The following is a 27,240-nucleotide window of genomic DNA, read 5'->3' as shown; positions in this document are numbered from 1 at the left end:
AGAAAATGCTTTCATATGGTTAACTGGATAAAGCTGCAGTGAAACACTGCCTGGTAACATGCCAATTCAAGGTCTAAAAATACCATACTGAGGATCAATTAACCAGAAGTTGGAGAGGGTTTTCACTGCAGGCCCATTATCTGTATGTTCCCTTCTCAGATTTTGCCTAACATCTGGCTGGTTCTGCTGGTCACTTACCTCTGTAGTAGTCAGTTTTGGGAGGGAAGGATCAGACACAGCCAATGGTCCTTGTATGAAAATTCCTGTATTTTGAGTACTGCCTGAAAGTTCTGTTTAACTCTAATAAGCAGACCTTGGTCTCAGGAAAAATCAGCCAGTCTGCAGCAAAATGCACATCAACACCTACACATGTCCATGGCTGGTACAGTAGATACTTGCCCTTTGTATCGCTGTTGTCCAGCATCCAAATACTCTTCCCACATGGGGGGAATCTTTGGTTGTGTCAGTCTCGGTGGTGAGAAGTGCTAAATATAGAAACCAAGCAGGCCAGATCTTCCTCTTCACTTCTTAGCAGCTAGAACCCTGGCACATAAAATGAGGCCCACCAACTAGGCAGATGCTCCCACTTGATTTTTATTTTCCTTTTTCCTTAGTACAGGGACTGAACTCAGAGCCTTGTGCATGCTAGGCAAGCACACTACCTCTGAGCTACACCCTCAGTCAACTGAGCTTTGAAAGACACAAAAATAAAGCAACAGTTAAAAGAATCTCTAAGAGTCCAACAGTGGCAGAAGAGTCAAGTATGGTTTTCAGATCACACCATCTGTGCTATGGTTCTGCTGGGATCCATGCTTGCCTGAGTTCCCATGCTTTTCTGCTCATTTCTCAACTTCCCTTTCAATTCTGTGAGTCACCCGTGGTTAAAAATAGTAGTATGGTTCTAACACTGTGATCTAGGCTGTGTGATCTTGGGCAATGTTATAGCTTATGTCTAGATGTTCCCCCAGAGCCTCATGTGCCCACACACTTGGCTTTCACGAGTGACTAGATCACGGATGTATGTATGATACTAGATTAGCCCACTGACCGTTTACCACAGTTCTGGGTATACAGTTGATACCAACTGGTAGGCTTGCAGCCTAGACGAAATAAAAAGGGAAAGAAGAAGGAAGGCCCTGCTTCCCACCTGCCACAGCATGAACTATTTCTCCTCTGCTTTTCCTCGTTTGACTTGTGGGTGTCAGGTATTTTGTCCCAACAACAACAAAGTAACTAAGACAGATTTTGGTACTAGAGAAGTAAGGTCACTGCTGTGATGCTACCTGGCCATGTGGTTCCAAAGCCTTTGAAACTGCCCTGAGAAAAGAGTTTGGAAAAGTTTGGAGATGCTAGCTAAAGAAGCAGAGCCTAGAAGGACATGGTGATTGCTTTCGAGTTTTGGAAATTATGAGTTCCAGGCCAGCCTGGGATACATAGTAAGTTCAAGATTAGTGTGAGCTACATAGCACGACCCTGTTTCAAAAAAAAAAAAAAAATCTAAGAACAGAAGTATCTGTTATTTTTCAATCTGTTGTTAGATTCACCCAAATTGCATCCCTATGTATGTAATACTCTTTAATTTTCTGAGACCAAATAGAAACATGTAGAACAATTTTTTTGTACATATTTGCAATACTTTTTTTTTTTGTCTTTTTGAGACAGGGTTTCACTATGCAGTTCAGGCTGGCCTTGAGCTCACTTTGTAGCCCAGGCTGGCCTCAAACTCCCAGTGATCCTCCTGCCTCAGCCTCCCAGTTGCTGGGATTACAGGTGTGCACCACCACAACCAGGCTGCAACACATGATTACATTCACTATGAGGAGTTAGTGCATGTACATAACATGTCTTAATTCTTCTCACTTCCCTTCCCTTCCTCCTCCTCTGGGAAACACAGCATGGACCACCGTGGAAAGCTGCAATAGCCCAGAATGAAGCATTAGCTATTTACTGCCACAGAGTCTAGGTCAGTGGGATACATTATTTTGAATGAAAAAGCAAATGGAGAAATTATAGATGCTGGATAACTGTTTGGATTCTCGTATTAAAGAACTCAATGATAATGATAGACAAAACTTATAGAGAACTTATTATCTGCTACGAAATGCTCTAAATTCCTTACACATCTATTAAATCCTTATATTAAATTCCTTACATCTATTAAATTCTTTACATCTGTTCACTAGTTTAGCCCTCACATCAACTCTGAGGTAAATATTATTCCATTCTATAGATGAGCTAACTGAGGTACAGAGAGGACTTGCCCAGGATCACAGGTAGTAATTAAAAAGTTAAACAACAACTAATTTTAAAATGACTTTTTTTTTTTTTCTGGTGTTTTGGAACAAGGTCTCGCTATGTAGTTCAGACTGGCCTTGAGCTCACTTTGTAACCCAGCCTGGCCTGGACCTCACAGCAATCCTCCTGCCTCAGCCTCCTGAGTGCTGGGATTACAGACCTGCACCACCACCCCAATAAAACATTTTTTAAATCACTATGTCTGACCACCTTTCACCCAGGAAAGGGTTGGTATACCAAACAGGAAGGTAGGGTTTCTCTGGTATTAAATTCCAAAACATCCGCTCTCTGCTGAACACAGTCTATCACCTTTATTGAAACATAAAATGCAAACCCTTCTCTGTTCTAGGCCAGCTGCTCTCTTTGTCTGGGGATTCTCTTTCTGCAAAGTTGAAAAATAAAAAAGCAGCAAGAGCTTCCTTTATAAGGGGTAAGAGTACACATACTCACTTACACTGATATATATTTACACACAAAGAAACAAATTCAGATTCCCAGCTAAAGTCCCTCGCTCCTGAAGGATCTAGAAAAAATGAGCTTTGAGATCACCAAATAAATGTTTACTTGTATGTACAGGATTTCCTCTTTCTAACAGTGTACTTTTGGTTGTTATTGTTAGTTCCCTGAAAAATGTTCCCATGGAAAACTGCCCAGGCAGCATGTGCAATCTGGCAGGTCACATATGTGTCTAGCTGATTCTTGGGACATAGCAAGCAATCCAAAGAAAAGACCAATATCTAGTTTAATGCCTCCCTCCTTCCTAAAGAGAGACATTCCTTAGGAAAAATCCTCTGGCAAATGAAAGATGGCGTCAACAGAATAGAGTGCAGAAGACACTAAGTCCTTGCCATCCCCATAGCCAGTTAGTTAGTTAGTTAGTTAGTTATTGACACTGGGAATTAAACCCACGTCCTTCACACTACATTACAACGCCCACCCTATTTTTTTTTTTTTTTTTTTTAATTTAGAGACAGGCTCTAAGTTGGCCAGGCTAGGCTCAAACTTGCAATCACCCTGCCTCAGCCTCCCAGAGTCCTGGGGTATCAGGCATGCAGCACCACCATGCCCAGCTACCACAGCCCGTTCTGAAAAGACAAGCAAATGATTCCTTGATCATAATAGGCCTTTTTTTTTTTTTCTGTCATCTGATCCTACACTTTCCAGGCCTTCACTGTATGGACCTCACACAGAGGGAAGCATATTTCATATGGCATATGAAAAACTATTGTTATGTCTTATATCTAGATGCACCCCTCTAAACCTCATCTGGTCACAAGTGGGGCTTTTTGGAGCTGGCTGGATCTAGGGTGTGTAGTGCTGGGATTCAGGGTGCCTCACCCTGGTATGAGTGCTACCCACCCTATGGGCAGGTAGCCCAGATGGAATACAAGTGACAGAAAGAGGGCTGCTGCTATCACTTGTGGCGGCTGCTGTCACTTGCTGCTGCTGCTGCTGCTTGTCTTATGCTGCCTCTTGCCTGCTTTGTGATCCATTTCTGCCATGCCACTCTGCCTTGGAGACAGCCAACTAGGCACTGAAACCATACTGAGCCAAAATAAACCTTTCCTCCTTTAACTTAAGGTATTACATAAACACAGTCCTACACATATGAACAAGCTTTCTATCCTTACATTAAAATAATTTATCTTAGCTGGGTATGGTGGCGCACACCTGTAATCCTAGCACTCAGGAGGCTGAGGCAGGAGGATTGTTGCAAGCTCAAGCCCAGCCTGGGCTACAAAGTAAGCTCAAGGCTAGCTTGAATTGCATAGTGAGACCCTGTCTCAAAAAGACAAAACAAAAACAAAAAACCAAAAAAACCACCAAAATAATTTGTAAGTGCATTACTGGCTGGGCATAGTGGCACCTGCCTGTAATCCCAGCACTCTGGGAGGCTCAGGAAAGAGGATCACAAGTTTGAGCCCAGCCTGAGCAACTTGGTGAGACTCTATCTCAAAATAAAAAATAAAAAAAAAGGGCTGGCTATGTAGCTTAGTGTGAAGGCCCTGAGTTCAATATTCACTACCTCCCCCAAAAAAGAAAGAATAGTTGCCCGTCCAGTGTTATGATAGGTGTTAAAGTATCAAAAAGAACAATCCGCTCAGAATTTGTGATGTACCAGGTAACACTCAAAGCACCTTACACAGGGGGCTGGGGATTTAGCTCAGCGGCACAGTGCCTGCCTGGCAAGCACAAGGTCATGAGTTTGATTCCCGGTACCAGAAAAAACAAGACAAAAAAAACAACAACAACAACAAAGCACCTTACACATATTTAAGTCATGTACTTCTCACAATAACCCATGAAGCAGATACCACTATTATTCTCATCTTCATTTTAGAGATGAGGCAACTGAATCACAAGAAGGTCAAGAAAGTGCCCAGTCACAAGCTAGTAAATGCCGAAGATAAGATTCAAACCCAGGCAGTTTGGTTCTACAGTGCAGTCTTAACCCAAAACTACACCGCATGATAAGTGAGAGTTTAAAATCCTGCTCAGTTTACAAGATTCTTTAAAAAGAAAAAAAAAAATCTGTATTAAGATTTAACTCACAGGGGCTGGGGATTTAGCTCAGTGGCACAGTGCCTGCCTGGCAAGTGCAAGGTCATGAGTTCAATTCCTGGTACCGGAAAACAAACAAACAAACAAAAAAGATTTAACTCACATACTATATTCACCCACTCAATGTGTACCTTCTGAACTGGGTATAATGACCCCAACCTGAAATCCCAGCTGCTCTAAAGGCTGAGGCAAAAGGATCAAAAATTCAGGGCCAGCTACAGCAATTTAGTGAGACCCGTCTCAAAATTTTAAAAGGGCTGAGATGCAGCTCAGTTACACGGTGCTTATCTGCCACGCGTGAGGGTTCAATTCCCAATGCCACAAAAAATAAAAATAAAGTGCATATTCCAGTAGCTTTAAAGGTGTTGCAAGTTGGGCAACTTTCATCACCCCTCAAAACTCTCCATAATCCTTAGTAGTCATCCCTTGTTTCTCTCACCTACCTATCCTCTCTCCACCACTACTCCTTTAGCTTATAAAATTCTAACTCTATAATTCTTTTTGTTTTTGAAACAGGATCCTGCTATGTAATTCAGACCAGCTATGCTATGTAGCTCAGGCTGCCCTCAAACTCCACAACCCTCCAGCCTCAGTCTCCTGAATGCTGGGATTATAGCCATGCACCCCCTATGCCCAGCCCCCTGACCAGTCTGGCTCTCACTATCTAGCCCTGGATGACTTGAATTTGTGATCTTCGTGCCTCAGCCTATCAAGTGCTGTGATTATAGGCATGTGCCATCATGCCTGCCCAATCTTTCTTCCCATTGGTTCCCCTTTATATACTACCTTCCACTTGTATGAGGAGCATATAATCAAGCTTGGATTGATTCCAAAATACCCTCAAGGCTCCCCTGACAGCTTTATTGTTGGCTTCCTGGATGTGGATAATAGCTAACAATGCTGGACTATAATACAATCCTACATGCAACTGTTAAATACTGTGTGTATTCAACACAATCAGTACAAAAACTGAAAAGAGATGATAAACAGTAAATATACTCTCTGACTTCATCTTGAAGATTTCTGTATGACTTATGTATTTATTAAGGAAATGCACTCTGGGGCTAGGGATATAGCTCAGTGGCATAAGCACCTGCCTGGCAAGCGCAAGGTCGTGAGTTCAATACCCAGTACCACAAAAAAAAAAAAAAAAAAAAAGCGGGAGGAGGGCCCCCAGCACCCAGGAAGCTGCACGGTGGGGAGTGCTGGCCCTTGGGCCGGCTCCCAGCCTCCCAGGAGCCTGGGAGGAGGGCCCCTGGCGCCCGGAAAGCTGCACAAGGCGAGTGCCAGCCCTCGGGCTGGCTTCCAGCCTCATAGCCACTCGGAGGGGGGACCCCAGTGCCCGGGAAGCCACACAGCGGGGAGCGCCGGCCCTCAGGCTGGACATCAGCCCAGCAGGCGCCCAGGAGGGGGGGCTCCCCCGGCGCCCAGGAAGCCACGCAGCAGTACGCACTGGCGCGCGCCAGCCCTTACCCAGCCACCACCATGCAATTGAGAACTATCGTGGCACAGAGAAACAATGACACAATTGGCCCACCATGCACCAGCTGCGGAGGCCGCCCACAGACGTGCGAGAATCATTCCGACATGGAGAAACCCCTGGGAATACATGCCACACAGCGGGTTGCTCTTGTCCCTGCCACTGAGAACCAGAAAGGTCCACAGTCAGCGGAAGAGCTGCTGCTGAACAAGGACTTGGAGAACGTGAGAATACAGACTAAGCCCGAGGAGTCAGAGGTCTAGTGGACCAGCATCAGGAGAGCCATTTGCAAGCTGTAAACCAGGAGGACCTTGTACAATACCTTGGAAGACCCCCTGGAAGCCATTCTTCCCTTAACAGTACAGGCTGCGGTGGAGGAGTGCGTGGAGCCCCGGAGAGGTCTGCACTGAGATTCCTGCTGTTTGTGCTGACGGTTGGGGAGAGGCCACTAACTGGTTGTGGGGTCCCAATGCAATGGGAGGCTGGAGAGAAAAAGGTACAAAAAATGGCTTTTGCCCCAGACGGCTCACTTGAGATGTCAGTAAGAATTGCCTCCTCAGTATTCTATAGCTGTGACAAGGAGGCGGCCAAGGAGAGAAAACAAAGAGACCAAGAAAAAGCAGCTGCTTTTGCTGCAGCACTAAGAGAAACAGACCCTAAGTCTGATTCTCAGGGGCCCAAGAAGAACTCATTGACTATATTCATCTGCTACCACTGTTAAAAGCCAGGCCACCTCAAGAGGGACTGCCGTACGAGGCCCCCTGGGCCATGCCCTGAATGCAAAGGTGACCACTGGAGATCGGTCTGTCCTCTGAAGTGGAGGCCCCAGAGCTCAGACCCAGCCTACCAGTTAGTCCAACAGGAATGAGGGGGCCTGGGGCATACTCTGCCTTCTCCCTCTGGCCAGACTGTCATCTCCATGGAGGAGCCCCGGGTAACCATGACTATGGAGGAATAAGAAAACAGCCTGTTGCTAGACACAGGTGCAAGTCTCTCAGTCCTTCTTTTCAATCTTGGCCTTCCTTCCAGCCATCACACCTCAATGAAAGAAGTCAATGAAGAGGTAATACACTATTTTTTGACAGCCCTTAGGCTGTAACTACTTGTTAGATCCTTCTTGCATATCTGTATCTTCCTGAGAAACCACTTTGAAACTACGATCATGTACTACAGCAGCCATTGATATTTTCCTACTAATCTGTCCATAACTCTGCAATGTTTGTATTGTTCCTATGCTATTTCGTAAATGGATGTTTTGTGTTTCCTACAACAACCATTGAGAATAGTTAATGATTATTCAATTGGTCACTCATGTATAGCTCTATTTATTTTCTTTAAAAGCCACTTTGAAAATACCAAAGTGTAGTAGAATAACTATTGATAATCTCCTACCTCTTTTGTCTGTAACTCACTGTTATTTGTCTATTTGTTTTCCTGAGAAACTATCTTGTAGATAACAATATATGAAACAATAACCATTGATAATTTCCTACCACTTTGCCTGTAATTTGGTAAGCCCCCCCATGACTATGTTATCCTTCTTTTACTCTTTAAAATAAAAATTTAAAAAAAGGAAATGCACTCTAACTTTCAGTATAGTTTATAAAAGTAACACTTATTAAAAGACAAATTAAAATGTATCTCCAGCACACCTATAACTCCAGCCCTTGGGAGGCTAAGGCAGGAGGATCATCACAAGTTTGAGGTCAGTCTGAACTACATAGTGAGACTCTGTCTCAACAAAAACAAAACAACAAAACAACAAAAGTAAAATGTATCTCCATACTGAGAAACTTGCCTAGTGCTGGATAGATACTGACAGCTTTCAATCTAATCCCATTAAGATCCTAATAAGCACCTGATAAAAGCTATCTATGACAAACCAACAGCCAAGATCATCCTAAATGGAGAGAAGTTAAAAGAAATAGGGCTGGGGATTTAGCTCAGCGGCAAAAAGCGCCTGCCTGGCAAGCGCAAGGTCGTGAGTTCGGTTCCTGGTACCGGAAAAAAAAAAAAAAAAAAAAAAAAAAAAAAAAGAAATGAGGACCAAGACAAGTATGTCTATTATCACCACTCCTGTTCAATACAGGTCTCAAAACATTAACCAGAGCAATTAGACAAGAGAAAAAAATAAAGGGATATGGATAGGAAAGGAAGAAGTTAAATTATTATTAGCAGATGACATGATCCTCTACATAGAAGACCTCAAAAATTCCACCAAAAGACTTCCAGAATTAATAAATTCAGTAGCATAGCAGATAGGAAGTCAAAAACCAAAACTATTCTTGTATACCAATAACATACTGAGAGAGACAGTAGGGAAACAATACCTTTCACAATAGTATAAAGAAAATTTAAATATTTAGGAATTAACCTAAACATGGAAATGAAAACCCCATACAATGAAAACTACAGTACTCTGAAAAAGGAGATCAAAGAAGATATCAGAAAATGGAAAGACATCCCCTGTTCTTAGATAGGCAGAAAAAAACATAGACAAAGTGGCCATAATTCCAAAACTGTTATACAGATTTAATGCAATCCCAATCAAAACACCAGTAGCATTTCTCACAGAACTGGAGAAAACAATCTCTAATAGTCTTTTCTTTTTTTGGTACCAGGAATCGAACTCATGACCTTGTGCTTGCCAGGCAGGCCCTGTGATGCTGAGCTTATCCCTGGTCCATAAGTCCTAATATTCGTATGGACCCAGAAGGGACCTAGAGTAGCAAAAACAACTCTGGAAAACAAGGGGGAAACAGGGGACATCACGACCCAGACTTCAAGTTATACTACAAAGCTACAGTGATTAAAAAAACAGCATAGTATAGGAAAAAAAATGTGGATCAGTGGGACAGAATACAGGGTGCAGATACAAATTCAGGAACACTGAGCTACCTTATCTTTGGCGAACGGACCAAATACTTTCACTGGAGGAAAGATAGTGGTGCTAGGAAGACTGACTCCACATGCCAAAGATTGAACCCGTCTCTTTCACTATGTACTAAACTAAAATCAAAATGGATCAAAGCTTAAAATATTAAAACAGAAATACAAGCAGGGAGTGGTGGCACATGTCTATAATCCTAGTACTGGACAGGCTGAGGCAGGAGATCAGTGTGAGGTGAAGAACAGCTTAACTATATAGCAAGATCCTGTCTCAAAAAAAAATCAAATTAAATAAATAAATAAATAAAAATAAAACAGAAGCCAAGCATGGTGGCACACACCTGTAATCCCAGCACTTGGGAGGCTGAGGCAGGTGGATCGTTGTGAGTTCCAGGTCAGCCTGGGCTACAACGTAAGCTCAAGGCCAGCCTGAACTGCACAGTGAGACCTTGTTGCAAAAAGACAAAAATAAATAAATTTTTAAAAATGAAATAAAACAGAAATACTTAATCTTGTGGAAGAGAATCCTGGCTGCACAAGAAATACCAAGAATCAACAAATAGGAATACATCAATTTAAAAAGCTTCTACACAGTCAAGGAAACTACCAAATGAGTGATGAAACAACCTACAGAATGGGAAAAAAATGTTACTACCTACTCTTCAGACAAAGGACTAATATCTAGAAATATAAAGAGCTCAAAACAATTAGACCCCCTAAATTTAAAGACTCAATCATAAAATGGGCACCTACCCAGGTGGCACACCAGTAATCCCAGCACTTAGGAGGCTGAGCCAGAAGGATCATTACAAGTTCAAGCCAGCCTATACTACAAAGTGAGACCCTGTCTCCAAAACAAAACAACTTCCCAGATGAAGGAGTACACTTGGCCAATAAATACATTAAAAAATGTTTAACACTGCTGGCTGTTCAAAAAATGCAAATGAGCCAGGCATAGTGGCGAAAGGCTGTGAGGCATGAGGATGAGGCAGGAGAATCACCAAGAGTTTGAGGCCAGCCTGGGCTACATATTGAGTTCAAGATCAGCCTGAACTGAGGCCTAGCCTCAAAGGGAGAAAAAAAGCCTCTGCAACTTTTTCTAGAGAATCCCTACATAGTGTTAGAGATTCAAAACAAAACAAAGTAACTGCACAGGCCTACTGCTAAACACAATTATACTGCAAATGAATAAAATAATCAAAACAGTGACTGGATTTTCTATATTAAGGAATTATTGTCATTACTTAGATGTGATAATACTTTTGCGGGGTTTTTAAAAATATTACTTATCTTTTAGGGCTACACACTAAAATATTTATAGATGAATTGATGTGACATCTAGAATTAGCGTCAAAACAATACAGGATGAGAGAGAGTGAAAGGGAACACAGATAAAGCAAGACTGACTAAGACCTAACTGTCACTGAAATGGAGGGGAGAAAAGTCTGCATAAACTAAGCACAGTATAAACAGAAATAGAGAGAGAAGGGCACCATCTTGGGCCTTGGATCTAGAAAAAAGGTTGTTCAAGGAGTCCACATAACAATCTCTGAAGTCATAAAAAGAAGGGAAGGTTGGAAAGAAAAGCTGTCAGGGCTGTGTTTGATCTGTTTGTCCTCTCAAAATTCAGAGATTAACAAGTCAGGCATGGCCTTTAGCAGTATGCAGAGCTGTGGGTTTGATTCCTAGCACTGCAGAAGGAAAAGAAAATCTTCTAACCACACAGTATCTTCTGCTGTAGAAGCCTGCTCATGATACATCATTTGAGCCCAGCTACAGACAGGGCTTCAGTAATGTTCTAAGAGCTTCACCTTTAACACTAGACTTATTTAGGCAAAATGACATCACTGAGGAAGAAAAGTGCATTTCCTCTCTGGTTTTTGTTTTGCTCTGTTTTGTTTTGGACAGTGTTTTACTATGTAGTACAGGCTGGCCTCAAACTCATGACAATCCTCCTGCCTCAGCTGGAGTAACAGGCATGTGTACTACATCTGGCTCTTTTCTCTCTAGTTTTAAGCATCTGCATACTCACTCTCTTCTTCCAAAATGACCTCTTTTCTCCCCTACTAACCTTTGGCAGCAAATCATGAAAAAGAAGAGAAGTCCCAGGAGTCAAACTCCTGTATCTCGGGATGCCCTGGGCTATATAAGCAAACTCTAGTGAACCACTACGGTGCTTCAGAGGAGGAACTAGCACAGATCTAAGGTTGGCACATGGCACCCACGCATAACACACAGTACACACTGACACTGATTGAATAAAGGAATATATCATCTACGGACTCAATCCAGAATGCTCACGATAGAAGTGTTGAATAAAATTATGGCTATTTTCTATGTTTCCCCTAAATTCTACCTGCATTAATTTTCACATATTTCAGCTTCAAACAAGATTACAATCAGCAGGTCAGTACCTTCCACATAGCACTGTTTTCATATTTTTGAGTGTGTTCCTGAGCTCTTTGTTTTTTTAATGGGTTTGGTCAGGCAGCACCCTGAGGTAGTCAAATAGGACAAAGCAGCTTCAAGCTCTTTGAGTTGCTAATATTTTCATATAACAAAACAAGCCTAGAGGATGGAGTTTCTGTTTTTAACACTCATTCCTGCCTGTGTAGAAAATGTTTTCTGGCAGTCATACTGCTAGGAGCAAGTTTCCTGTTTTTAGTATTGTTTAGTCTGAATGGGTCTCTTGGGATTTTTTTTTTTTTTTTTGCATTATTAGGGATTGAATCCAGGGAACACTGAGCTATATCCCCACCCCTTTTTATTTTTTACATTGAGACAAGGCCTCACTGAACTGCCCAGGCTGGGCCCAAATTTGTGATCCTCCTGCCTCAGCTCCCAGGTAGCTGGGATTACAGGTGTGTGCCACCATGCCTGGATCAAGACCAATCTTAATACTAATGAAGCAAGAAAGCCAAGCCCCCCAAAATACTTCTGGTTTCACAGATGAGCATATATAAAGCCTGTATCATTCTCAGCCACCCAAGGCCTGATTAAAGAGATTCGTGCTGTGTTGTTCTGAGCAGCATCCACCTCAGAGCATCTTCTTCCCTCAAGCAGCACTCGCCTCCTCCAATCCTACAGGCTGTGTACTCGAGGGAAATGGTGCACACCAGAATCACACCATCTCTAAGCACACTGGTCCAAGGCCACTTCCTCCACTTCAGCCCCTTACCCAAGTCATTTCAACCAAGCAAACAGCCTGACTGCAGCATTAGCCAATGTTCGTGGGACAAGGTGATTCTCAAGGTTGTCTCAGACACTTACAAAGGTCGTGCAAACAATAAAAATAAGATCGCAGGAGAGATCCATGGTGGAGCAGTCAGCTGAATAACTTAAAGATATGACACAAACCTGGATGATCACTTAGGAACTTGGAATTGATTTGTGCATGTGTGATGGTCGGGTATTGGAGACTGAACTGGGGCCTTCACACTGAGCTGCATCCCAGGTTTTTGTTTACTTGTTTGTTCTTTAGAGATAGGCTCTCACTAAACTGCTAAATTACCTAGGCTTACTGCAAACTTGCAATTCTCCTGCCTCGGTCTCCCAGAGCATTGGGATTACAGTTGTACATCACTACACCTGGCTAGGATTGATTTTCAGAGAAGCAACGTTGGATAGTAAGCCTCAAATTCCAATGAAGCGAACAGAAGCCTAAGAGATTCATCTTCTCTGTTATACAATACTTCTACTGGGAAAGCACTGATTAGCAGAGGTTCATGATGGCTAAAAAAAAAAGGTGGAATTTAGGATAAACCTAGAAAGCATTGTAGGATTTAATTTAACTCAAAAATGTCTATTAATCATTTCCGGATTCAGCTTGAAGGTGATGATGCGTTCACTCTTTTGCCCCTGATATGAAGCTGGGCTCCCTTCTTCACAGATGAAGAACCCATGCAGAAGAGGTGCCAGGAAGTGCTATGCTGTGGTGGGAAGAAAAAGGAGCACAACAGCTCCAGGGTTAGTGCACAGCCCCAACACCCTCGTGGCACCTCTGGTTACGCTGAGATGCACTCCCACTCCCAGCCTGGGGAAGAATGGGTGAAATAATGCATGACATGCTAGGCATATAAGCTAGTCAGAATTTTTTTTTTTTTTTTTGAGACAGGGTCTTCATTTGTAATTCAGGCAGGCTTTGAACTCACTATGTAGCTAAGGCTGGCCTTGAAATCACAGCAATCCTCTTGCCTCACCCTCCCTAGTGCTGGGACTACAGGCGTGAGCCACCACAACTAGTTCAGAAAAAAAATTTTTTTTGTCTTTTTGAGACAGGGTCTCGCTATGCAGTTCAGGCTGGCCTTGAGCTCACTTTGTAGCCCAGGCTGGTCTTGAACTCGCAAGGATCCTCCTGCCTCAGCCTCCCAAGTGCTGGGATTATAGGTGTGTGCCACCACACCCAGCTAGCTCAGAAAATTTAAAACAAAACCCCTGACTGCATCACAGACAGGACTTATTCCAGACACAAAACTAAAAATAGGGGGTATTCTCCCTGTCTCAGAAAAAGGAGTCAATATGAAAACTGGAAAACCCTTATTCCTTATTAATGACTTTCAGTCCTTTCCTAAAGTAAACTCAAGATTTAATGCTGCAATATTTCCTGTCAGTTAACTAAACTCACATTGTTTTTTTATAAGCACATAGTGAAGGGGAGAAAAGAGTGAGTTTGTACAGCAAATAGCAGTGCACAGCGAGGGGAGCAAGGGGTTTGGAGGCAGCAGACCCCATTTAAATTTAGCCTCCACCTCTTAGTAAGGGTTAGTCAACTAACCTTGCTGAGATTTCATTTCACATCTATAAAATAGAGATGATAATGACTCACTTACAAGTCAGCTGTGAAGAATGAATGAGGTAGTGTAAGTCAAATTCCCATTTCGGGACCTGGAACAGAGTAGATTCTTTGAAATGTTTTTCCTTTTTTTGGTTCATGTTTGTTTGTTTGTTTGTTTGAGATAAGGTCTCGCTATATAGTTCAGGCTGGCCTTGAACCCACTATGTACCCCCAAGCTGGCCCTGAACTGCAGCAACCCTCCTCCTGCCTCAGCTTCCAGAACTCTAAGATTACAGGCATGTGCCACCATGCTTGCCTCAAAAACACTATTTTCTTTTTTCCCTTCCCACTATAGGGAACTGATTATAAGAACATTTTCCAAAATTAAATACAACTTTTCCAAACCCTGAAATTGAATCTCTAGCTCACAGGAATGTTTCCAGACGCTTTGAGAACAAGGAAGTTGCTTCTCTGATGTGAGAAAAAAGGAAAAGTAACACCAGCCAGAGACCACTACATGTTCCTACTTTGGACATCACCACACAAGAAACCGTGGTTAGTTTAATGGGGAAGAAAGAGCAAGGTAAGAAGTGTAAGTAAGGGTTTCCACCCCTCTCAGATCTCTCAACAGAACCACTATCTTTATCAACCTTCCTCCTCTATCATTTGCGCAAACATCCCTAGAAAGTGTTTGCATCTAATTGTCTAACAAGAGAGACAAGACTTAAGCAATGGAGTGACTGACAAAGAAATGATCGCCCACCTCTACAAAGAGGAGCAAAAAAAGTTTAAAAGCCAGGTTTGGGGGCACACCCTATAATTTCAGCATTTGGGAGGCAGGAGATCACAATGAGTTCAATGCCAGCCTGAGTTACATAGTGAGTTCAAAGCCTGACTGAATAACATAGTGAGATCCTGTCTCAAAGGAAAAAAAGAGAAGAAAGTCTGAGCATACTCCTCTGCTTCCTCTTCCACATTTAAGGACCAGCTATTTACGGGGCTATGGGTAACCAGCCATGGTGGCGCATGCCTGTAATCCTAGCACACCACCCTGGGAGGCTGAGGTAGGAGGATTGAAATTTTGAGCCCAGCTTGGGCAACTCAGTAACTCAGAGACCTATCTCAAAATAAAAAATAAAAAGAGCTAGGGTGCTATCTCAGCGCAAAGGCACTAGATTTGATCCCCTCAGTACCACAAAAAGAGAAGACCACTTGTATTCTGACAGTGATCTTTGAGCCTGAGTCTACTGCTTCTGCCTGAGACGAAACTCCAGAGGTTCCTTTTTACAACTTCAAATTTCCCTTTTACAACTTCAAATTCAAAACTGGGGAGCCAGACATGGTGGTACCCACCTACAATCCTGACTATTCAGGGGGGTAAGGCAGTAGTATTGCCAAGTTTGAAGTCAGCCTGGACAATTTAATCAAACCTTGTCTTAAAATAAATATAAATAAATAAAGCGGCTATGAAATAGCTTAGGAGTACCTCTTGGCTTAGCATGCACAAGGCCTTAGGTCAAATTCTCAGTACTGAAAAATAAGAAAAAGAAGGAAGGTGTTACTAATCTTAGGTCATATTTATGGCATATAACGTCCACATTCAATAATTTTTTTAAAAAAAGGAAGGAAGGAAGGGAGGGAAGGAGGGAGGGACGGAGGCAGGAAGGAAGGGGCTTTAAATGTTAAATAATAACATTTCTACCATTCTGAAACAAGAACAGATTTGCACAATACCTCCTGGGCAGGTTCCTGAAGAGAGCAAATGCGAGATACTGTGGTCCCAAGCCCAGGGTTTGGAAAGTAAGGAAAATAGGTCTCTAACCAACAGCAGGGTGGACAGAAAGATGATATGGGCATTTATAGCTCATTAGAACATCTAAAAAGAAGAAACCCTGAATGAGATATTAAGAGTTGCTCAAAACCTGATGTTTGCATGCATGTCTACTATGGTGAACATGTAGTTCTTTTGTTTAAGGGGCCACTCTTCATTTTCTGTTCTCGTTTAAATGATTTTACAATTGGATTTTCTCCCAAAGACTGTTAAACCAATTAACACCATCATCATATTTCTCATAGTCAAGCAACTGACGATCTGTTTAAACCATGGGATAAACCCAAGCGTGGGGGCAGAGAGGTAACAGAAGGAAATGTCTCAGCACTGCAGAAACAATCAAAAGATAACTATCTCAAGAACTCTGTATTTATGCTTAGGCTACACTATTTCTACAAGTGACTACGAAGTTTTGAGTATGCCTTCCCTGCAAATAACCTCTCTCTTCAGGCTAGATCTGAAGGGTTCCAGCTACAACCAAGAATTCCTATTACCCTTGATTCACAGGGGCAACAATCCAAACAAACTTTCCATTTTACAAGAATTCTCAGCCAGGCAGGTAAGCACACAGTTGCAATCCCAGCACTTAAGAGGCTGCAGGAGGAGTATTGCTGGAAGTTCAAGGCCAGCCTGGGCTAGAACTCCTGGCAATCCTCCTGCCTCAGCCTCCCAAGCGCTGGGATTATAGGCATGCGCCACCACAACAGGCTCTAGTTTCTATGGTTCATTTGTACATAGGCATTTGGCACCAGCAGCAAACATTTAATTGTCAAGGATCTCTGTCCTTCAAATGTTTCTTTGAGTCTGAAAGCTAGATTTTAATGATTCACAGTCAAGTTTGTAAAGGGGGAAAAATAAGTTCCACAAAGCCAAAAAGAATGACCTTATTCCTTTAAAATCTAGTCCATGGAAATAAATGCTTTGGGGAGCTGTGCAGTTGTGCTGCTGGCACAGAGAACACAATGAAATGAAACACTCATGGTAATCTCCCTTCCCCCACTCAGGCCAGCAGAGCCCCATCCAACTATTGCACAAAAAGGCTTTTTCATATTATTGTCTTTCCCTCTATTTTTGTCTCCATTTTGACTGGAAAAAAACAGCACTAGTGATGGAATGTACACATCTCTGCAAATATTCATGAGAAAATGCTTTAACACCCACATGATCCCAGCCCCCCTAGCAGTGCTTCTATAACCAGAGCAAACTGGAAGGCTTCTCAAAACAGGCAGTAAATTCAAGGAGGGAGATCTGAGGGTATAGCTCAATGGTAGAGCATGTGCCCAGCATGCTAAAGGCCCTAAGTTCAATTTGCAATACCATACACACATACACACATAAACAACCCAGGAAAAAAACTCAAGTAAGCAGAGTTCCATCTTGTCCATCATATCACTAATTGACTAATTAATCCAATAGCCAGTGCTGCATACTGGAAATACAGAAATAAACCTGCATGTGTGTGCGAAGTGAAAGCCTGAACTCCAGATTCACGATGTCAAGGGTCTGAGTACTGGTCCTACCACTCAGCTGTGACCATAAGTAAGCTACTAATCTCAGTTTATTCTTCCCCTTCAAATGAAGATAATAATTATCTGCACTGCTGCAAAAAGTGATACAACAACTGAGCATAACGGCACATGCCTATAACCCCAACACTCAGAAGGCTGAGACAGGAGGATCATCTGGAGTTCAAAGCCAGCCTGGGCTACGTAGGGAATTCAAGTCCAGTCTGCACTATACAGTGAGACCTGTCTCAAAAAAAAAAAAAAAAAGTGATATAGTCCTAATAGTATCTACCCCTCTGTAAGTGCTCAAATTCCTCCTCATTGTAGTTTCTCATGTTCCCCACTCCTTTTGATCTTCCAAGGTCCCTTTGCAGTTTCAGTAACTCTTCTACCTTCTTTATTCTTTCCGCAAAGCCTTCACACTCCATGTTCAGGAAACACAAGAGACAGGAGACACAAAAAAAGTGAGGGTCATACTCCTTTCTACTTCACCCTTACTTTTTTTTTAAATTTTATTTTGTTTTCTTGAGACAGGGTCTCATTGTGTAATTCAGGCTGACCTTCAAATCACTATGTAACCCAGGCTGGCCTTAAACTCGTGGTGATCCTCATGCCTCAGTCTCCCAGTGCTGGGATTACAGGTGTGCACCACCATGCCTGGCACCCTACTTATTTTCTTGAGGCAGCAGACAATAGATCATTTGCCTTCCTCTTGTAATACATTGAGGTCTCCAGACAGAAACTATGTTTCTATGGCAAGAATATCTAATCACAGCCTGGTCCCACTAGGCAGCCTGTAACAGGCACTCAATACTCTCCCATACTACTGGATCGTGATAGTGCCATTTCTTCATCTTGACTGACTACAGAGCTGGGAACAGGTCTGGTCTAAAAAAAATAAAATCTCTCCTTGGGATTCTGCTAGCAGCACATTATCTACCATGCTAGACCTTTGTGTTTGCAACTCATGGCTTCCACCACTAAAATAAGCAACAGGCATTTTCCTGCAACCTGAAGAACAGTTCTGGACTAAAAAGAAAAAAAATCTGTAACTGCTATTTTGTTTCTGTAAGCCATCCCCCGCTTGACGGTGCAGTACTGGCAATTAAACCAACAATCCTCAAACTGAACTACATCCCCAGCTCTTTTTGTATTTTGCGATGGGTCTTGCTGAGTTATTATGTTGCCCAGGTTGCGCTTGAATTTGTGATCCTCCTGCCTCAGTCTCCCAGAGTTGGGATGACAGGCATATACCATTACACCTAGCTTTAGGCCATCATCTTTTTGTTTGTTTTTGTTGCTGTTTTTTCTTTGAAACAGGGTCTTACTATGTAATGCAAGCTGTCCTTGAACTCACTTCAATCCTGTCTCAGCCTTCTGCCTCAGCCTTCCGAGTACTGGAACTGTGCTCGCTTCAGCAGCACATATACTAAAATTGGGATGAGTGCTAGGATTACAGGTGTGCATCACCATGCTAAGCTAGGTCTTCATCTTTAAAATAAGCATCTTGAAAGTTCCCTAGCACTTCTTCCAACATTAACACTGAAATTCTATCATCAAACTATAAATACCACATATATCAGCATTTAAAACTTCTGTGCACGTTGTTCTTTATGTCCTTTAATTACATACAATTCTTTGCAATTTAATTGAAATCCTCTATTTTAGCCTAATGGGAATGAAGACCAGCTGGCTCTCATACTCCATAAACTGTAAAACTCATCCTGTTCTATACCTAAAGAACATTATCACCTGTCTTCTCTCCCTAAACCAACATTCCTTCACTACATAACCACATGCCAAATGCACATAATATGCACTACACTAACAGCAGCTCTCTTCATGGTTCCTGCAGCCTAGTTCCTTAATCACTTTCTGGGGCATGTGTGCTTCACTTTGAAGCCCCGCAAGCTCTTGATATCCTCATGCTGAAATCCAGAACTGGTGAAAACATTCACTCAAGAATATGTGACTTGCTCCCACATGGCTCTCAGAGGGGACTCAATGCTGCACTCTGTGTGTCGTTTAGTGTTCACTGTAGCGTGAAGACCAAACAAATATAAAAACAAGCGTAAGCATCTTACTACAGTAATTTTTTCTTTTTTTGTCTAATTTTTTTGTCTGAGATGGTTTCACTATGCAGTCCAGGTTGGCCGTGAACTCACTTTGTAGCCCAGGTTGGCCTTGAACTCGCAGTGATCCTCCTGCCCCATCCTCGCAAATGCTGAGATTATAAGTATGTACCACCATGCCCAGCTGGTGATTTTCATTTTGGATTCTGTATTTGTGGGGAGAAAAATCTGCTCACTCACATTTTTTTATCGGGAAAAGTTACAAGTGTTTTATGTATTGTGTTTTAGCCAAGTTACAGGCCATTTTAAAATAAGATTCCCAGGAGAATAGGAGCGACAAAGGGCTGGGTAGCTTTTTGTTCCTGGACACACTTTTTGTTGATTCAGTCTGGATTTGTTTTGAACAGTCACATTCGGTCCAAGATGGATAAAGCTGAGCTAAGGCTCCTCATGGAAAGTTTTACAAACACACAGTCCTGTGAATACAATACACTTGAGTAGCAGATTCCTGCTCCGCAACAGATGTTCCTCACTAGGAGGAAGGGAAGTCAGTTTAGTTTTCCAAGCAGAGCATGCTGGTCCCAAAAAAGGATCATATCCAGATTCAGAGAGTAGCTTTTGAAATCTGGTTCAACTCTTAGAAAAAAGCTTGGTCCTTGCTTCTCTTATACTATTATAATGTGTATCACAACAGGGACCCAAGCCAGAGCACTCATGAATTCATGGAATAGTGTAATATTTACGTGATATGAGACTGGTTGATGTCATAACTTCCCTCTGTCCACAAGAAGCTAAAGGACTGGCAGAACTTGTAGGATAGAAAGGCAAATATATCATTTCAATAAAATGTAGGGATAATAAAAATAAGCACACTAAGATGAGAATGATCAACTGGAGAGAGGGAAGGACGTTTGATCTGAATAAGTACTCAGGAGGCTAGAAAGGATAAGGACATTCCAGAAAAGAGGAACTGCAAAAAAAGAGATGTTTATTTTATTTCAAAACTTCAAGTTAAAATTTTATTTCTTGTTTATCAAAGGAACTACAGATTTGTCATGGTTGAAGCATATGGTGTGTGGGGTGAACTGATGAGGGATAAAGCTGGACACATAGACAGGAAACAACCTTGTACGTCATGCTAGGGAGGGGTCTGGACTTTTCCCTTTGAAAGGGTGGACTCACAGAGGGTGTAAGTATGCAAAACAATAGGAGTGGAGCAGAAAATGAGAACTACTTTCTACGTCATGCTTTTAAAAGCTGATTTTGTGTATAGGTGTATGTAATAAATTAGTACAAGAATTCATTTATACAACATGTGAATATACATATTTAAGCATGTGTGTTAAAAACCTTTGTTCATCACACGATCACAAGAGCTTAGAGGTTTACTCTTGCAACGGACACAGGGCAGAGAGTGGGAGAAACGAAAGGGTTTCCATAGAGTAGCAGGATCAGATTTATTTCTTCAGCTGAGTTTTCTGGGACTACTTGTGGTAAGTTAAGTGTAGACAAGACGGTGAGACCACCAGTAGGCTAAATGGTTTTCTTGGTGGGAGGAAGTAAACTCTGAGAGTCAGTGAGCCTTAGTGGAAATGGCTTAGTGAAAGTTTAGAGATGAGCAATCTTGGATATGAATCCCTCTCTACCACTTTCTGGATAAGTGGCTTTGCTTGTTTTTTTTGTTTTGGCTTTTTTTTTTTTTTGGTCTTTTTTTGAGACCAGGTCTCGCTCTGCAGTTCAGGCTGGCTTTGCGCTCACTTTGTAGCCCAGGCTGGTCTCAAACTCACAACGATCCTCCTGCCTCAGCCTCCTGAGTGCTGGGATTACAGGCGTGTGCCACCACACCCGGCTTGTTTTGTTTTTTGAAACAGGATCCACTATGTAGCCCAGGCTGGCCTTGAACTCATGATATAGCCCAGGTTAGCCTTTCTGAGTTTCAGTTTCCTTATCTATAAAATGGAATAAGTAATACAGGTTTAACAGACATTAAATAAAATGATAAACATTTAAATTATGCCTTGCCATCAATGGGCATTTAACAAACAAAATTCCCCTAACTTATTCTCTAGTGCTCCACGGTTGTTGACATCTGATCTATTTACTCAGGTATGTTACCATTAAGGACGGGCTGTGACAACACACCAAGGATTCTTTGAAACTATCTTTTGAGACTACTAATAAACATACAAAGAGGGAGGTAAAGTGATTTAAAGCCGTGAAAGGACCACCATAACAAAGCACAGGTCCAGGCCTGCTTCGGCAGTAACTGCCTAACTAACCCATAAAAATTACATAGCTGTATTAGTAACTCGTCCAAAGATATTTCTGATTCTCATAACTGAGAGACTACCATTGACATCTAGTAGATGAAGGCCAGGAATACTGCTAAACATCCTATAATGCACAGGCCAGACCCCCACAACAAAGAATTACATGGTCAAAATGTCACTAGTGCTGAGCTTCAGAAATGCTAGACCAGATTATGAATTTCCCATCACACTCTAACAAACTAAGAGACTATGATAAGGTAGCACCAACACTGAACAGGTGACATTCTTGTCACTATCCATCTATGAATGACCCTTTATGAGAGTACTCAAAATCTCCCTAAAGCCAGACACTTGGCTATCCCTCAATAGCCACTGGATACTTTACTCTGATATAGTATCTGGATATCTACAATTAGTGCTGCATTTCTTTCTTTCTTTTTGATTTTTTTTCCCTTTTTTGAGACAGGGTCTTGCTCTTGGTTCATGCTGGCCTTGAACTCACTTTGTAGCCCAGGTTGGTCCCAAACTCGCAACAATCCTCCTGCCTCAGCCTACCAAGTGCTGGGATTACAGGTGTGTGCCACCATACCTGGCCGCTTTTTCGTTTTTTGAGATAGTGTCTCACTATATAGTTCAGGCTGGCCTTGAACTCACTAAGTAGCCCAGGTTGGCATAAAATTCATGGTGATCTTCCATGTGTGATCCTCCATGTGTGATCCTCAGCCTCCCGGATGTTAGGATTACAGGAGTACACCAACACATCTAACTCAATGTTATATTTCTAAGGGTAGTGATAGTCCTCCCTTTACACCAGTAAGAGACCCAGGGGTCAAAGAGGCACTGACCTCCAGGGACTTGGTCCCACATGTTTTGCAGTTAGAATCAGTGCATCCAAAACCATACAAGTCCATTCAGGTGAGAAGATGCTTTAAATAGCTTGAACACTTGGTGAACACAAGAGTACCGACACCCGACAACTCAGAGGTTGAGCTGACTGGGGATGCAGGAGCCATTCAGGAGCCAGAAACCAGAAGGACCTTGTGTAATACCTGGGGAGACACCCTGGAGGCCATTCTTCCCCTAACTATACAGGCTGCAGTGGAGGAGCGAGTGGAGATCTGGAGAGGTCTGCACTGAGACTTCATAGATTATATGGGTGCCCAATATTCAGATTTTGAAGAACCGCCTTCATGGACAAGGTACATATCTAGGTTACCTGCCTGGGACACTTTGCACCTCATGGTGCTAAGACTGACTAGTGGGCCGAGGACTTCATCCCATGTTCCTGCAGCCTGTGTTGACGTTGGGGAGAGGACACTAAGTGGTTAGGGGATCCCAATGCGCTGGGAGGCTGGAGAGAACACCCCTCTGCTTTCTTACACAAGAGGCATTGATAAAGCATACTTCTCTGGATTCCAGTTCAGTAGAGGGACAAACTATTCTGAAAGATAAGTTTATTACTCAGTCACCCCCAAATAGTAGAAAAAAGCTACAAAAAATGGCTTTTGCTCCAGACAGCTCACTTGAGATGTTAGTAAGAATTGCCTCCTCAGTATTTTATAGCTGTGAGGAGGAGGTGGCCAAGGAGAGAAAACAAAGAGACCAAGAAAAAACAGCTGCCTTTGTTGCAGCACTAAGAGAAACAGACCCTAAGTCTGATTCTCAGGGCCCCAAGAAGAACTCATTGACTATATTCATCTGCTACCGCTGTCAAAAGCCAGACCACCTCAAAAGGGACTGCCCTAAGAAGCCCCTTGGGCCACGCCCTGACTGTAAAGGTGACCACTAGAGGTCGGGCTGCCCTCTGAAGTGAAGGCCCCAGAGCTCAGACCCCTCCTACCAGCTGGTCCAACAGGAAGGAAGGGGCCCAGGGCATACTCTGCCTTCTCCCTCTGGCCAGACCGTTATCTTCAAGGAGGAGCCCCAAGTAATCATGACTATAGAGGAAAAAGTAAACAGCCTATTGCTGGACACTGGTGCTAGTCTCTCGGTCCTTCTTTTCAATCCTGGCCTTCCTTCCAGCCATCACACCTCAGTGAAAGGAGTCACTGATAAGGAGGTAATTTGCTATTTTTCACAACCCTTAGGCTGTAACTACTTGTTAGATCTTTCTTGTATATCTTTGCTTTCCTGAGAAACCACTTTGAAGATGCCAACATGTATTACAATAGCCATGGATAATTTCTTACCAATCTGTCCATAACTCTCTATTATTCCTATGCTATTTCATAAATAGATGTATGTTTATTACTATGTGTTTTCAATAACAACCATTGAGAGTAGTCAATGATTATTTAATTGATCACTCATGTATAGCTCTATTTGTTTTTCCTAGAAACCACTTTGAAGAAACCAAAGTGTAGCACAACAACTATTGATAATTTCCTACCATTTTTGTCTATAACTCACTATTATTTGTCTGTTTTCCTGAGAAACTATCTTGAAGATACCAATAGGTAAAATAACAACCATTGATATTGTCCTACCACCCTGTAATTCAGTAAATCCCCCTATTACTATGTTATCCTTCTTTTACATTTTTAAATAAATAAAAAATAAAAATAAAAATAAAATAAATAGCCTGAAAAAGGTCAGAAGAAGATGTAATACACAACAGAGATGAATCTCAAATACATTACACTAGTTGAAAGAAGCCTAACTCAAATAGCTATATGCTATGAGTCCATTTACATGGCATTCTGGAACAGCCAAAACTGGAGGGTCAGAAACAAAACAACTGTAAATCAGGAAACGGATCAGAAGTTACAAAGGGTAAAGGGTGGGGAAGAGACTACAAAGAAGGATAAAAGAATTTTGGGGATGATGGACTGTGTTTGTCAAAACTCATAGAATTACATACTGTACAATTAAAGATTGTATGATATCTAAATTATACTTTAATAATGCTGACTCCTCTCACCAAATGTGATGACAAATCCTCTAGAGAAGATAAATAGATAATATCTACATTCTTTCATTTCATTTCCATACTTGACCTCAGGGCTGATGCTGGGCTTTGATTTCTATGTTGAAGCAATGAAGCCCACTGACTGAATCATTTGGTGTTGAGTCCTGACATACTGGACCTTCGGTCCTATTCTAGCCTATGGCAGAGGCTTCCCTTCCTTCTCTCTCCTATCCTCACTCCTCCTGGAACTGGTAAGGGATTCAGATAATTAATAAACAAGACAATAAATCCCAGGAGACACTGGTTTTATCTGTTTGCACAGGCTTCCTGTCTGATCCCACTTGAACTTTTCATTAACTTTCAAATCAAGCAATAGAAAAATCGAATTTATGAATTCTTCTCCTCTACCGTCTTTTGGGTCTCCACTAGATTACTTACACAATTAAAGTACATAAATGTAAAACATAAGCCACACACAAAACTCATACATGTTGAAAATAACATACATGTTTTAACACATACACATCCCCTCCAAAATTATTGTTTTATCAAATGTTACGTAAAATAGCTAATTCTTCCTCTGCAAGTTCATTACAGGCATCAGTGTGCATGGCCAGGGAGATCTGAAACAGCTCATAATTTCTACTAACAGAAAGGCCACTGTCTCCTATGTCACAAATGCAGTTACAATGGTGTTGTGGTATAGGAGCTCCACAACCTCTTACTGAGAGTAGTTCTTTTCCTGGCTCCTCTTGGTAGATTTCAATGGAAGTGTTACAAATACCAGTAACCAGATACCTCTTACACACTGAGTGCTGGAATAAAAATCAAGGGCCACAAGACAAGCCTAGACCTGGCAGTATCCTAATATTGCAAAGGACAGAGAAGATGGGACAGGGGTCAGGTGAAGTCCACACTTCCCTTTTCTGAATATTTACAGCAAACACATTAAGACTATAAAGGTGGTGCACTCACAACAAAAAGGGCCCACAGAGACAAGAGATCCCACAGAGGCCTAGGGTTTCCATATGCTCTCCCATGGAATGGGAGAACAGGGAATGCCTCCATGGTTTAGAACTATGCAATCACTATTAGCAGTCTGCATTAGCGGAAAATCAGTGTTGTCTCCCTTGTGTAACTCAGACTTGATAATAAGAAGTTTCACAAAAGACTAAAGTCCTTGGCAGAAAACAGATGCTGGCTTTTTACTGAAAGATACAGTTTTTCACAAGAGTACCCTGGTGACTGCTGGGGTGAGTACTATCATCTGTGACCATAAAGTTGAAGGAGGTAAGGCTAACTGGCCATAATGGGGTCTACAAGCATGGTTTGTGACAATGCACAAATCAAGAGGATGCTGCTGCTTCCTAGAAACACAGAGGTCCTACGAACCCACTGGCCAAACCACCAGCTGCCTTTAAAGTAGAGAAGAGGCAAAAACTAAAAGGCACAAGAAGGATGACCAGCCACATGTGATGTCACATGCCTATAATCCTAGCACTTGGAAGGCTGAGGCAGGAGAATCACCGTGAGTTCTCAATTAGCCTGGACTACACAGATCAAAGCCAGCCTAAACTACATAGTGAGACCCTGTCTCAAAATAAACAAACGAACATACACACACAAAAAAAGGATGACCAACAGCTCAGGTGGCAATGCCTTGGTTGGTCTCAATCCCCAGCAGCAGAGAAGCAGAATTTGTTCCTATATACCTTGCAGACTGCCACACTAATGTCTAGCCCTTTCACCCTGTGCTTAGAAGCACAAGTTCAGCCCTAAGGCTCAGAGAAGAACTTCTAAGATTCCCACTCCATCCACTGCACACAATTCAAGGCTATATGCCATGTGTGGTGGCGCAGGCCTACAACCCCAGCACTCGGGAGGCTGAGGCAGGAGCACCATTGTGAGCTCAAGACCAGCCTGAACTGCACAGTGAGACCCTGTCTCAAAAAGACAAAAAAAAAAACCTCAAGACCATGTTCGAGGTGAGCCACATTTACTATCACAGGATCCGAATACCACATGGGCTAACGTACCATCGGAATTATGCTGAGACTCAAGCCTATATGAGCACTAGCCAGTTTCATGCCCTGACTAACCAGTCTTCTCCCACCTCCTTTGGTTCAATCATTATCTTTTTTTAGACCAAAACAACATTAGTTTGTGACCAAGATATCTTAAGTAAGGAACAGCCAAGAGCCAGATTCTATGCTAATTTATCAGTAATTATTCAGTCACGAAGAACTAAGAAATTACACAATGAGATTTATGCATCTGAAATAAGTTTCTTTTGTTAACATGACCATAGAAATAATATTTGAAAAGGCCAATGGTTTTTTGTTGTACTGAATTTTTTTCATTTTTAAAAACCTGGCACTTTGTATGAAGTCTGAAGTATCAATTAGAATACTCCCAATCTGTGTAATTGTGTCATAATGACCTTGAAAAGTACTCTATGATAAATATTTTTTTAAAGATCTGAGAAGCCAAGTGTCACGGTGCATGCCTGTAATCCCAGCACACTGGGAGACTGAAGCAGAAGGATTCCAAATTTGAGCCCTTCCCAGGCAACTTAGTGACTTAACAAGACCCTCATTCAAAAATAAAAATATAAAAGGGCTGGGGATACAGTTCAGTGCAAGGCCCTGGACTCA

At 42.2% G+C, this 27,240-nt stretch overlaps 1 protein-coding gene across 5 annotated transcripts in view; it reads right to left on the bottom strand.

Moving 5' to 3' along the window:
- Stard9 (StAR-related lipid transfer (START) domain containing 9) overlaps positions 1-27,240 on the bottom strand; it is a 117,817-nt gene that overhangs the window by 76,505 nt on the left and 14,072 nt on the right. The window lies entirely within an intron of this gene.

Source organism: Chinchilla lanigera, unplaced genomic scaffold (assembly GCF_000276665.1).
Source record: "Chinchilla lanigera isolate Chin_1 unplaced genomic scaffold, ChiLan1.0 scaffold00015, whole genome shotgun sequence".
Taxonomy (NCBI): Eukaryota; Metazoa; Chordata; class Mammalia; order Rodentia; family Chinchillidae; genus Chinchilla; species Chinchilla lanigera.
Note: the sequence above shows the minus strand (reverse complement) of the source record. Positions and strands in the feature narration are given on the sequence as shown.